Source organism: Lutra lutra, chromosome 3 (assembly GCF_902655055.1).
Source record: "Lutra lutra chromosome 3, mLutLut1.2, whole genome shotgun sequence".
NCBI lineage: Eukaryota > Metazoa > Chordata > Mammalia > Carnivora > Mustelidae > Lutra > Lutra lutra.
This window is the reverse complement of record NC_062280.1, coordinates 163,784,872-163,800,198: the sequence shown is the minus strand read 5'-3', so window position 1 is coordinate 163,800,198 and position 15,327 is coordinate 163,784,872. Positions and strand designations below refer to the sequence as shown.

Below are 15,327 nucleotides of genomic sequence, written 5' to 3'. Positions count from 1 at the left end.
CAAACGTCTGTCATCAGAATTGCTCTGCCTTCCATAGCTAATCAGTTATCATAGCCTGTCTGATTTACATCAGCATTTCCACTACATTGGTTGAAGCTTTATCGCCTTATGCCACAGATCTGGGGTAACACACGTGTTTCTCAAATGAAGTGTTTTTTCTTACAACGTATAAATGAACTACATAAAGATCTTCCTACCTCCGGTCTCTCTCCAGCTCACTACTGGCAAATCAGTTAATCCTGATTTCTAGTATAATCACTAAAATGCAAAATAATGATGATGATGATGATGATGATGATAATAATAATAATAATAATAATAAATAAAAATATCCATTAGTCCCCATCTTCCAGGTAGAGCCCATTCCTTATCAGTATATTTATCCTTCACTGTCTACCATGTCAGATTTAACCAACAGGTTTAATTTTTTCCTATTTTCTCTCCATCAAAAATGTCTTGATAGATTACCTCTAATCTTTATCAAATTTCACAACTCATTTCCTCAGTGTTGAAGCTTTACACTAGTTGCAGTATGGTCCATACATAAACATTGCCTTTTGCTTCAGTGTCTTACTCCTTTAATCACCCCTTCCTTCGTTTGTCTAACCCTACTTCACTATCTGCCCGCCCCTTAGCTGCATATTGTCCATCTTTTGTAATGTCTCAGCATTTCGTGCTTACCACTTTTATTACACCAATCCAGTTACATTGAAAACATGTTTTTAATTATTTTATTTTTCCCAAAATTTTATAAAATTTTTGAGCACATAGAAGTTAAAAGAATCATAAAGTGAGCATCTATATACTCAGCCAATTTTATAGTTAATTGTAAGCTCATCCATCAAAGTTTTTAATGAATTCAAAGTTGTAGCCATAGATACACTTTATCCTAAAAACACTGGCATGCTCAGTATTACTAGATTTCAATATATTTTAGAGCTTTTAGGTAAAAATAACATATACTAAAATGCATAAATCTTGTGTTTCCTTCAATGCGTTTTGCCAAATATATGTATCTATATAATTCAAACCCCTAACAAGATTTAGAACATTACCATTGCCCCCAGACAGTTCCCTCATACCCCTTTCAATTAGGCCCCAGCTTCCACATCTCCAAAAAGAACCACTCCTTAAAATTTTTTTCAACTTAAATTAGTTTGGCCTATTCTTGAACTTCATATGAATGTAATCACACATTTCATATTCTTTAAGGTTTCTATGAAACAATATAATGTTTTGATGATTCATCCAGGAGGTTGTATATACCAATAGTTCATTCTTTCTAATTATTTAATAATAACTGTTTATCCATTTTATTATTGATGAGCATCTGGGATCTTCTTAGTGTTAGCTATTACAAATAAGGCTGCTGTCAACAACCATGTACAATATTTTTGCAGCCACTGCACATTTATGTTTGAGATACATAAGCTGATATTATGACTCAAGATTTGCAAAAAATATGTGTGTAAAACATCACTGAAAATGTTTCCTTCTTGAAAACTACATAAATATGTGACTAAATAAATCACAAAAAGTGCTATTTTCATAAACTACATAAATATGTGACTAAATAAATCATAAAAAGTGCTGTTTTCATTATGTCTAAACCTATTTGCTTTTTCATGGTTTGTGTTCTACTAATAATAACATTTCACATGTGCAACCTGGGCTTTTTGGCATTTTTTTATGAATATGAAATATTACTTGATATACCAGAATTATAGGATGTAATTTTACTTAATGTCAAAGCTTTTGAAGAATTTTATGTTAGTTCTGTTTTACACTCAGGTAGTCTTGATGTATGATTTTGAGGAATTCTTTTAAGATCATACAGCATTAATGTGGTTTAGAAATACAAATGCATATTTGTAGATAATGATCTATACACATAATGATATATCCACCAAGAGGTGATTTAATAGCAAGAGTAAAATGCATGAATAAACACCAAAGGGGATAGGCACATTTAATTGATGTTATTACAATGGAGTCATATTAACTTTACATATTACTCAAGGAATCCAACCATACCTGTTGAGAGAGGGAGATAATAATTTCAATGGGGAGGGTATTGTCAATTTCAATTTCTGTCGAGTAAGCATGAGATGGGAAAAGTGAATGTTGATACCTCAGAAATCCCCAGTATCTGTGTCATGTGGAAGTTTAGTTGTACATCTAATTAACTACTTTTTTTAACTATTAAAGAAAATTATAAACAAAAAATTGAATATTCCATTTTCTATCAAAAACAAAACACCAAACCAAAAAATAAGTTTCCAAACTAAAAAATAAGTTTCCATGCTAGTATTAAACTTTTGAAAATATAATTATATACATTTGTAAGTACATACTACACATATGCATGTGCACATATTTATGGGAGCCCATATTAATGTACATTTACTCAAAATGTAAGGGGTTTTCAAAAAAACAATTTTAATTATTTTAACACTTGTGGCTTACCTACAGACTTCAAGGCCTCACTCCTCACCAACAACTCCAAATACCTTTTGGTGCATGACATTTACTAATTTTGGTAAAACTGAAACAGAGCTCTGTGAGCTTTATGATCTTTAATAAGATAAGTAAGTATTCCAAATGTTGGTGTCCCTACATATAGAGAGTGAGAATTATGTTACATATTTCTGAGACACTGTGAGAAATATCAACAGGAACACATGCAAAAAACAATTGATTCAATAAGTGATGGTGGGAGTAGTATTTTGAAGTGTTATATTTATTCATTGATGGTAAATTTTTGTTCATAATTAAACCATTGGTGTTGAGGCATTTATGGCTCATGGAACAAACCCAACCCTAAGTAGTTAACTAAGAAACATCACAGTAGTAAGCTTCTGACTTTTAGACTAAGCTTCTTTTAAAAGGAAGTTTATGAAAAACATGAGTTCACTTATAAAAGCATATAGCTATGCTTTTGCTTCAAAACTTGAATGTCAGTATTAATTTAATCTTTATCCAGATAAGAGTTTAAAAACAGATTTATTCTTTACTATAAGGATAGTAAAATTAAGTATATTTTATAGCAATTATACAAATGAATTATTTTCACATATACTATTTTTAAGCTTTACTTTATCTATTGTCATAAGATTCTAGTTAAAGATATTTTTGTTATACATAATTCCAATTTCCCTTTAAGTTTCTTGTTTACAAGAATCTCTATAGGTGGCCATTGTCAATGTCTACCTCTGAAGCATGGGCATGAATAAATAACAGTTTCATATATTTGGTGGTCTAACTATAATTTTTATATAGGTGTTTACATTTTGGAAAGAAAATGTGATTTTCTGATAATTTTGCTAATATTGCTTTTTCTCCTAAATTAGGAAAAAACAGATTTTTTTTTTTAATCTTTGCCTCAATTATTGGAAAGTATTAATTATGAAATTAGACTGTAATTGTCTCCCTTCTATAGCTGGTTCTTCAGCATTTCTTAGGTTCTCAGATGACCAACTCACTCTTTTTGAATAATCTAATTCTGCTACATGTATTCATACTAACTTCTAGTCACTGTTTTTAGTGCTGGTACTAAATAGTAAACGTCTCTGGCCTGTTGTAGCTTAAATTATGTTCAGGAGGCAATAAACAAGCATACACGTTAGTATGAAATCACTCATGTGATGACTAGTTATGGAGAAATATAAAGTGAAGAAAGCAGGATAAGGAGTATAGGCTGAAGGCCCATGTTGCCATTGTATGACTATTGGCTGGGGGGAGGCCGCTCTAATGAGTTAGATCTGACACACACATTACTATATGGTAATTTGTTTTTTTCCTCTAAAAAAAATGAAGATTTATTTGATTTATTATAACCAACAAACATTTGCCAAGTGCCATTTTCTCCAAATATTTCTCTTATATTGGCATTCTAAGAGCAAAGGTTGGCAAAAACTATGGCCCACAGGCCAAATTTAGCCCTCTATCTGTTATGTATGGCTTTGGTTTTTACATTATAATCATTGAAAAGAAGAATAATATTTAGTGATGCATTTAGTGAATATTTGCATTTTGTGAAATTCATATTTCAGTAGCTATAAAGTTTTATTGAGCCTCTCTCATTTGTTTGCCGATTGTTTATAGCTGCATTCACTCTATAATAACCATATGGTTACAACAAAGAGACCCATAAGGAGACCCACAGACTACATTTTTTGCTGTCTGGCCCTTTATAGAAAAAGCTTTCCAACCCCACCTACAGAAGAAAATAAATCTCTCTACAGTATCTGTAGGAAACTTGTAGTGCCAAATGCCACATTCCCTTGACCCACCTTTAAGGTATTGGCAGGTCAAAAGGACAGTTTCTGTGCATGTTTACAAGGTTCCACCACAAGTGACCTCCTCGTCTCCCTGCTTATCTACCTAAGAGAGCTCAGATTGCATGGCCCTTGCACTGGCAGCCCAATACTGAAAAAAGTATAGGATGGGGATAGAACTCCAGAGGCAATCCACAACCAACAGGATATGAAAGTCTGTGATTCTACTGTAATTTCACTTTATGCTCCACTCACCCCTTTCTTAGGCAATTCTCTCTCCAATTATCCTTTCCCTCCAGCTCTAAATGACAGTGAGTTTATCACTAGGAGACAGGTGACACAACAGCCTGTGCATGAACTCAATAACAGAAATGCAATGAACAATCACTTGACAAACTTGGAGAGAAGAGACGTGATTGGTCACTGATCCTGATATACATCTGTTATTTTTAAGTAGTGATTTGTGCACTAAAGAGCTAGAGGCAAAGTTTGTGTTTTACGTAATTACTCACTGTTAACATATTGTGGTATCTGAAATCTGTTGGGGGATTAGTGTTATTTAACTAAACCATGGAAACTAAAATTCATGCATATCAGAACCATGCAAAGCAAAGACTGTATTTGAGGAGATATTATAGAATCATGCTGCTCGATACACAGAAATAGGACTAAAATGTTGGGGTGTGAGGTTGATGGCCACTGCAAGGTCATTCTTGTAAGCATTAGTCTATGAAGCAGCAGTCCTCTTTAGCTTTGGCTGAAGGGGAATTAAGATTTTTGATAGGCACTGCTTTCTTCTTGACACAAAGCAATCGCAGTGTGCTTTCCTATTTACAGGAACATAGCTGGCGAGCAGAGGTCCCTCTGGCTTAGAGGAAGCCATGTATAAGAGACTACAGCTGACCCTGGAAAAATGGCGAAGTTGGGGCACTGACCCCTGCACAGTTGAAAATTCATATATAACTTTTGACTTCCCCAAAACTGAATTACTAATAGCCCAGTGTTGACCAGAAGCCTTACCAATAACATAAACAGTCAATTTACATGGATTTTGTATGCGCATTATATTCTGTATTCTTACAATAAAGTAAGCTGGAGAAAAGAGAATGTTATTAAGAAAATCATGAGAGAGAAAATACAATTGCAGTCCTGTACTGTGTCAAATAAAAAGAAAAATCCACCTGTAGGACCCACATATTTCAACCCAGTATTGTTCATGGGTCAACTATTTTAGTTCCAAAGAAAGAGTGAGCAGACGGGCGCCTGGGTGTCTCACTTGGTTAAGCATCTGCCTTCGGCTCAGGTCATGATCCCAGGGTCCTGGGATCAAGTCCCACCTCGGGCTCCTTGCTCAGTGGGGAGCCTGCTTTCCCTCCCCCTCTGCGTGCCTCTCTGCCTACTTGTGATCTCTGTCTGTCAAATAAATAAATAAAATCTTAAAAAAAAAAAAAAGAGGGAGCAGAAGGTTAAAAGCTGAGAATTTTCCAAATGGGTATGCTTTGGAGGGAAAAGAGAGAAAATAATAATAAAATTGAAGTATTATATATTCTGTTTATCATCTCACACATGACAGCTGTGAATGATAAATGGAAGCTAAAGGTAAGCAAATACACTGGTGGCAAGATCACAGGAGCAGTGATTCTTCTCTTACTTAGATCACGATGGACTGAGTGTATAGTCTTTTATTTCAACATGTTTTCCTTGCCTCCTCGTTGACGGCCTAGTTGCAGCCCCATGTCAATTATTGATTTTCATTAACAGCCAGGTGTCTGATCGATCAGACAGCCTTCCCTACATATTTCATGTGAACGGAAAGAAAATTTTCTTAATGAAACTAATAAGAAGAATGTTGATTTAAAAAAACCTTAAAGGAGGGAAAAGCATTAATTCTTAACTGTAAAATAAAAACCTTAATTTCCTTAAGATTTTTTATTGAATCATTTGATTATAGAGCACATATTATTATGGCATTTAAAATTTAATGTGTGTCCTGGATTTTCATATATATATTTTTTTAAATTAAACTATCTAACTTTAGGGATAAGCTCCTGATATTTGTCTTTTTTTATCCAAAGGACTTGAATAAAATTATTGAATAAAATTATTCAAAGGACTTGACCAGGTTATTTTATCCTGAATTTGTCTCTTCACACTGCATCATTATAAGCATTATTAAAAAGGAAAAATAGAAAATGAAATTGGTGGAATTAACTATGTTGACCTGATTTTTACTTCCTTGGCTTGAGATAGACAAGCTTCACTATCAAAAGCTTTAAAACGAACAGCTTTTAAATACTGCAATTCTACAACTGAATAATTTTTAAAGCATTTAACTTAATAGTAATCATCAATGATTCATTTATAACTCTGTCAGAGAAACCTGAGCATTTGCAATTAGGTGGGTGAAGTAACTTTAAAATACTATATGACTTCTCCTGAAGAAAAGCCATATAATGGCAGAAAGCTTATTCTTTCATCTTTGTCCTCTGAGTACTGCCCTACTTGATGTCTGCCTCAGTAACTTCATTCAGTCACTTTGGTTCTACTTCAGTATGTTTTCTTTGAACCTGAAGCATACCATTGGAGGTTTACCAGTTCAAGGTCATCAGTCTGCACAAAATTATAGAAACAACTCAAAACTATGGATAATGTCATGTTAGCCTCAGCCCAGTTTGTTTTTCAGATACAAAGCATTGTCTTCTGGCACAGGTGTCTATTTAGTGGGCTGCTAGCAGATATTTAAGGGGAGAATCGTACTTGCCCGAGGGTCTTGGGAGAAGAACAAAGTAAAGTCAAGGCATCAGCTTCCTTAACATTCTTCAAATTCAGAGATGCTTATGTGTTAGGTTAAAATCTGGTTGTTTATATCATTCTCAAGGAGCCTATAGACAAGGACTTTCAGCCCGGGAAGTACTGCTCTCTTTTTTTTTTTTTTAAGTTTTTATTTTAATTCCAGTTCGTTAACATACAGTGTTGTATTAGCTTCAGCTGCACAGTATAGCGATTCAACACTGTGCCCACCACAAGAGCACTCCGTAATGTCCATAACCTGTTTAACCCCCATCTTCCCACTTCCCCCCTGCCCTGATGACCATCCGTTTGTTCTCTAGAATTAAGAGTCTGTGGAAGCTGTGTTCTTTATTGAAAAGTGAAAGAAGGCTCTTTCCGGTGAAAAGTGAATCAGTTGTCAGTAGAGCCCCATACTCGGAAAGAAAGCTTAGTGCTTTAATATGTTATGTTCTTTTGGTTTCTTGGTTGTAACTTTTTGGTCTATCTTCTGAGGATGAACCAGGATTAAAATTGTAAGTCAAATTCTTCAAAATTCAGTCTGATTATAACTTTATTTCTCCTTTTAGTAGTGAGAGAACTTGAGCCACATCACTGTACATTTACAGATCTTTCTCTGAATGTGGATTGACTAATAAATTAAGGTGTTATGGTAAAATGCCTACATAAACATAACCATAAATTATGGGGCACTCAGTACATTCTTTTTGATCACTTTTCCTGTGAATATATAGCAAATGATAATAAATACATCTGTCTTCTAAATGTAGTCTCCTTTTGCAGATCCAAGGGGAATAAGTCTGTGTGTTTGTACATATGTTTCATATAAACCAGATCTTAATTCTCCAATGTGTAGCTCTACCCTGGCAAAGAAGGACTCCTCAGGGCTACTTTAAGTTACTTCTATGATAGAGATTTACAGAGAATGAGAAGTGAGAGATTATTTATTTATTTATTTACTTATTTACTTATTTTGAGAAGTAAGAGATTTAAAGATAAGTAGAAGTTGCTACACTTTCACTTAATGTGGTACTAATATAAGGCTTTACTTTAAATGAGCAAATATCAGGAGATCACAGAGAGTCTTCAATTAATACATCTTTGTAAAGTGGGTACTCATTTAAGTAAAAGGCAAAAATATATTTCCCAAGGGTGTATAGTTTAGGTGGAGATCAAGAAGACCTAATGTTATTTTACTATACTTATGAAAAGGCATTTCAGTGAGTGGTATTTTTATTATACAGTCAGTAATAGACTAGAATCCAATTGTCATGACATTCATTTTTCCTTTCATTCACTGATACCCACATTTTCAACAAAGGTTAGAAAAATTCTAATATATATTATATGGGAAGTATTAATTATGTCATAGGGTACTTAATAATCTAAATAGCAAGGATTTGGTTCATTTTGGCAAATGTTAGCTGTGAAAATAAATATTCAATTTGAAAATGTTAAATAAATGAGTTTATGTTTAATGAGTATTTACTAAAAAACGAAAAAAACTATACTTGTAATAATGCTTTATACATATGTTCTTTTGCTATAAGGTTATTTTAATATATGAGCTCTGTGCTGTAAAAAGATAGCTAAGTAATAGTGATAGAAATTTAATAACTACAATTTTGGATTATCTTTTTAAGTCTCTTTCCTATGTCATTGTTAGCAACAGCAAAAGCTCCTTTCATTTTATTTTTTAAGATTGTATTTATTTATTTGAGAGAAAGAACAAGAAAGAGAAAGCACAAGGAGTGGAGGGCCAGAGGGAGAGGCAGGCTTACCACTGAGCAGGCACCCCTGATGTGGGACTCTACCCCCGGACCCCAGGATCATGACCTGAGCAGGAAGCAGTTGCTCAACCAACCGACCCACCCAGGCACCCTCATCAAAATCTTCTTTTAAAAAGAAATTAGGGGCACCTGGGTGGCTCAGTGGGTTAAAGCCTCTGCCTTCGGCTCAGGTCATGGTCCCAGGGTCCTGGGATCGAGCCCCGCATCGGACTCTCTGTTCAGCGGGGAGCCTGCTTCCTCCTCTCTCTCTCTGCCTGCCTCTCTGCCTACTTGTAATCTCTGTCAAATAAAATAAATAAAATCTTAAAAAAAAAAAAGAAAAAAAAAGAAATTAGGGGTGCCTGGGTAACTCAGTGGGTTGAACCTCTGCCTTTGGCCTAGGTCACGGTGTCTGGGTCCTGGAATCGAGCCCCGCTTGGGGCTCTCTGCTCTCTGCTCAGTGGGGAGCCTGCTTTCCCTTCTCTTTGCCTGCCTCTGTGCCTACTTGTGGTCTCTCTCTCTCTCTGTCAAATAATAAATAAAATCTTTTTAAAAATTTTAAAAAAGAAAGTATTTCAGTTACAGAGTTAAGACATATTTATGAAAAAATACTTAAAATAGGAAGTTACAAATAAAAATTCAACTCTCCCCATTTCCTAAATTTACTATATATTTTATTATACACACTCAAAACACACACACACACTCACACACTCTACATCAATTTAATGTCAACCAGCTGGTTTTGATGTCAATGTCAAAATTATTCATTTTCTAAATCTGCTATAAATCTAATAAGGTTATTTATTAGAAAGCTTAACTAAATTTTCTGATATTTACATGTTACTCATATCACTTTCCCACTAATCACCTGCTAATATCATTATCATATCACTATTTTAATGTTTCTAATTTACTTCTTGATCTCTAAAGCCTTTTTATTTATCAAGGATATTCACCCTTTGCTAGATTTATAACAAGTTTTTGTTAATGTTTTCAGTCTTTTTGTTTTGTTTTGTTTCTTTTTTGTGCATTTTGATGTAACTTTTTTTTATTCAGATGATTGGTAATCATATATATATATATTAATACTTACTTTTTAACTTCTGGGTCATAGGGTTTTACCTCATGGACATTTGATCTGAAGTCCACCTAGAAATAAAAATAAATCACCTGTTTTTTTAATTAATTTTTTATTATTATGTTCAATTAGCCAACATATAGTACATCATTAGTTTTTGATGTAGTGTTCAATGATTCATTAGTTGTGTATTACACCCAGTGCTCATCACCAGCTTTTTTATCTTCTAGGACATTTAAGGTTTTAGTAAAGTGTAATCCAGGACAATTTACATAAAATCTCCCTGTCTCTGTTAATATGTGTGGAATCTTGAGAAAAGAACCATTTGGTGGGTTCTGTGGCTTTGTGTCCTGGGCTTTAGTCACTGGTTCATCCCAAGTGCATTCCTGTATGAAGAGTAAGGCAGGAATCCAAGTTTATTTGTTTATTTTTCTCTAAAGGATAACTAATTATCTTAAAAACCTTTTTATTTATTTTTTTAAAAGACTTTATTTATTTATTTATTTGACAGATAGATCACAAGTAGGTAGAGAGGCAGGCAGAGAGAGAGAGGGGCAAGCAGGCTCCCCACCTAGCAGAGAGTCCAATGGGGGGACCGATCCCAGGACTCTGGGATCATGACCTGAGCTGAAGGCAGAGGCTTTAACCCACTGAGCCACCCAGGAGCCCCTTAAAAACCTTTTTAAATAATAAAATGTTTTCCATTGATTAAGACAGATTTTTTATTATATTATAAATATCAAGTGCATTAGTGTTATTTCTGGCTTTTACTTCCAATTCATGAATACAGCTCTTTTCCTTTGTCATAAAGCACTTAAAAAAAAAATTTTTTTTAAGATTTTATTTATTTATTTGACAGATAGAGATCACAAGTAGGCAGACAGGCAGGCAGAGAGAGAGGAGGAAGCAGGCTCACTGCTGAGTAGAGAGCCCAATGCGGGGCTCAATCCCAGGACCCTGAGATCATGACCTGAGCCGAAGGCAGAGGCTTAACCCACTGAGCAACCCAGGCACCCCTCATAAAGCACTTTTTAAAAAAATCACTAGGTGCACCTGGATGGCTCAGTGGGTTAAGCAACTGCCTTTGGCTCAGGTCATGATCCTCGAGTCCTGGGATCGAGTTCCACATCAGAATCTCTGCTCAGCAGGGAGTCTGCTGCTCCCTCTGACTTCTCCCCTCTCATCATACTCTCTCTCTTTCAAATAAATAAATAAAATCTTTAAAAAGTGTATTTTTAATATTTACATTTGAGTTTGCAGAGTGATACAAGCAAAAGTTCATAAGTACCTTGTACAAATATCATATTGTGATCATAGAAGATAATAATTCACATTTCTGCCAACAAGCTATCTTATTTAAATTAGTATGATTCTTTCTATTGATTCAAATTAACATCTTTCAATAAAGTTTTAATTTTTTTCTTTATCTAAGTCTGGCATCTGTCTTGCTGATTTTTAGATAATCATTTTTAGTGGTGTTATTTTAAATAGGTTCTTTACACAATCTAGGTGAATAGAATTTTTTCTAAAGAAATTACACTGTTTTTTGCATTTTGCTTATCTGACTTGCCAACTTCTAGAAATACTTAATTTTTTCTAAGATTTTAATGGTAATAATTTTTAGTTATTAAGGTGATTATTACATAAAATACAAAGAATAAAAATTATGTTCCATACTTTTGTTTCTCTTGACTATGAATAAGACAGTTGACATCCTTTGGAATTCTTGAACTGATTGAAATTAGTTTAAATTAAATATAATGCTAGATTTTTGAAATTTATATATCTACCTCAAAATGTAGCATTAAGCTTAATGAAAAATATTTAGATTTTTATCTATTCATAGCTGTGTATCAGTCTATTACCACTTATAAAAGGCTTATAATTAAAAAAGGGACAAATGAGCAATTTTGTTGGTTTATTTGGCACATATAAAATTATCATGATGATTAGGAAATGTTTACAATCCCATCCATATAAAACATAACAAACTACCTACAAAGTAATGATCTATTTGCCTTTGAAAAATATTTTCCCTGCAGAGATATCTTTTATATGTGTAAGAATGTTATCCCAAAGCTATATTTTTCATAAGCATCTCGACACATGAAAGTCAATGGAAAGCTTATTCCATGAAAAATTCAAGAAATAAGTCATTCCTTATATTGCTATTTTCTTTAAAGCTTGAAGTTTTATATTGAAGTATCCTAAAAAAAGCAAAAAAAAAAAAAACAAAAAAAACTTTGCTTTAAAATTTTTCCATTATGCTTCTCCATATGTATTGTTTCCTTAAAAAGAATACATCTGACATAATTTAACCTTTTCTGAATGATTTGATGGCATCAAGATCACCGTCAGTGTTGGTGCCAAAGTCTTTAGGCAAAAAAAATGTGTTTTTTGTTTAATAGCTGTGAATGAGTGTTCTATTTTGGTTAAAACAACATAATTTGTTCTGGTTTCTCCTTCACTGTCAGTTTTTGCTGCTTTCAATTGCTCCAGCTCACTCTCATTTGCTGGTTTGTAAAAAATCTTGTGAGTTGGGTAACTGAGCTTACTAATATGGCATTAGAATTATAGTACAAAGGTTTTCTGAGAAGACTCGAGGGCCTTTCTGTTGAGTTGAATAAAGGAGCTTTATCTTCTTTCTAGGAGCTTTTTTGTGACATTATTTCTGAACTATGATAATAGTTCAGAAAACTATTATCATTTTATTCTGTGCTGTGCTCAAGGTATTTGAATTATAGACTCTGGAGTAAGTCCTGCTATCAGTCATGCCAAAGTGGAAGGTACAAATATTAATTCCTGTTGTTCCCAATTTAATCACATACGGCTGTATAATGAACAACTCTAAAGAGACCCAGATAATATCTTGAGCACTTTTTCTCAGTTTGATATTTTGAGACAGGAGCCTGCTGTTTGTTTTGTCAGGAGGAAAATACTTTTGTATTTGCATTATATCTAATACAATGTTATGTTTATTCAATTTGGAAAACAAATACTTAATAAATTTTTTTAAATACAAATTAAAACAAAGTATACTTTATTGCTGCTGTAACAAATTACCACGAACAGTAGTTTAAAACAACCCTCATCTTTTAGCTCATGTTCTGTAAATCATAAATCTAGGATGGCATGTCTAGATTATATGCTCAAGGTCTCAAAAGGCTAAAATCAAAGTATTGGCTAGATTGTGCTCTCATCCAGAGCTGGAGGCCATTTTCCAAGCTCATTCAGACTGCTGACAGAATTTGTTTCCTGTGGTAGAACTGAGGCACTTCTTCCTTGCTGGCTGTCAGGTGAGGGACACTCTGGTCACCTAGAGGTCACCTCTATCCCTTCCATCTTCAAACCAGCAGCTCAAGTCCTGCTCATGCTTCAAATCTCTTTGACTTCCCTTTCTGCAACTAGCCAGAGAAATATCTCCCATTTTCAAGGGTTCATGTGACCAGGTTATCTTCCTAGATTAAGGTGAACTGTGACAGCATAACAATCCAATGGAGTGATTTCTTATCACATTCCCAGGTTCTGGGAAATAGGTCATTCAAACTCAGGAAAGGGCATTTATAAAACTCTGCCTTCAGCATGTATTAAGTGCGATTAATTTGTCCTATAACCAGGCTAAGTGGTAAAAAGTTGTGTTTATCAGAGTGGGTTCTAGAGCCAGGTTAATATTGTGGGTCCACTAGTTATTATCTGAGACATACTGAGCACTTTACTAAAGCTTTTGCTGATTCATCTTTTCTATAAATTTGGCATAATAATAATAATACCTATGTCATCAGTTTTTAATAAAAATTAAATATACTTCTCATATGGTTTCACTTACTTGTGGAGCATAAGGAATAACATGGAGGACATTAGAAGAAGAAAAGGAAAAGTGAATTGGGGTAAATCAGAGGGGGGAATGAACCATGAGAGACTGTGGACTCCAAGAAACAAACTGAGGGTTTTGGAGCACGGGGGATGGGTGAACCTGGTGGTGGGTATTAAGAAGGGCATGTATTGCATGGAGCACGGGGTGTGGTGCATAAAAAATGAACCTTGGAACACTGGAAAAATAAAATTAAATTAAAAAAAATTAAATATACTAATACATGTAAATCTTAGAGCATAAGAAGTATTCACTAAATACTATCTTAATGTTACTATTTTATTTTTTTTTTAAGATTTTATTTATATGACAGAGAGAGAGAGGTCACAAGTAGGCAGAGAGGCAGGAAGAGAGAGAGGGAGAAGCAGCCTCCCCACCAAGCAGAGAGCCCGATGCAGGGCTCGATCCAGGACCCTGAGATCATGACCTGAGCTGGAGGCAGAGGCTTAACCCACTGAGCCACCCAGGCGCCCCTACTATCTTATTTTTAAGTCTACTCAAAACCCTTTACTCAATATTGACTTAACAACCATATTTCAACAAGACATGCATAATATGTTAGTAATCCTGAATAATATATGTCATTATTTCCCTTGATGTTATGACTACTTTTTACAGAAAATGATACTTCAGGAGTTATTTCAAATAAAGCAACATCAAAACTTTATATTATTTTAGGGGCGCCTGGGTGGCTCAGTGGGTTAAGCCGCTGCCTTCGGCTCAGGTCATGATCCCAGGTCCTGGGTTCGAGCCCCACATCGGGCTTTCTGCTCAGCAGGGAGCCTGCTTCCTCCTCTCTCTCTGCCTGCCTCTCTGCTTACTTGTGATTTCTCTCTGTCAAATAAATAAAATAAAATCTTTAAAAAAAAAAAAAAAACAACTTTATATTATTTTAAAGGCCAGGCACCTTGCCCTTACCTAATACAGAGTGTATGTTAAGTAAATTATAAAGTATCTAAAAATATACAGAAATATATGTAGTTTAATACCATAAATATAGTCTCAAAAATAGCTGCCATTTATTTCATATTATTCTATATGCCAAGAATGAGATTTATCTTTGAATTATGTAACTTCATTTAGTTAGGAAATTTTACAAATTGCTGTATATTCTATTGAGTTATACTACACATTTTAGCTAACACTAATTAGCTGACTCTAATCAGACTATTCTACATTAAATAGGAATAGTCTGCATTAACTCAGATTATATATGGGTGAGCCCAATGTAACCATAAGAATTAATGTCTGAGATGCAATGTTGCTGGCTTTGAAGATGGAAGAAAAGGTCATAAGGAATACGGATAACCTGTGGAAGACAAGAAAGGAAACTCACATCTTCCCTAAAGCCCCTGTGAACTCCTTGATTTTAGCACAGTAGGACCTATTTTTAACTTCTGACCTCCAGAGCTGTAAGATAATAAACGAGTGCATTTTTTTAACCTACTAAGTTTGAAGTAATTTTTCATAGCAACCATAGGAAATTAAAACAGTCTAATTTGAAAAATGAAGACAAGGATATATTCTATTTCTGACGTAACA

The 15,327-nt window shown here is 34.2% G+C and overlaps 1 protein-coding gene across 1 annotated transcript in view; it reads left to right on the top strand.

Moving 5' to 3' along the window:
* The window catches only part of KLHL1 (kelch like family member 1), a 376,159-nt gene that overhangs the window by 266,716 nt on the left and 94,116 nt on the right, over positions 1–15,327 (top strand). The window lies entirely within an intron of this gene.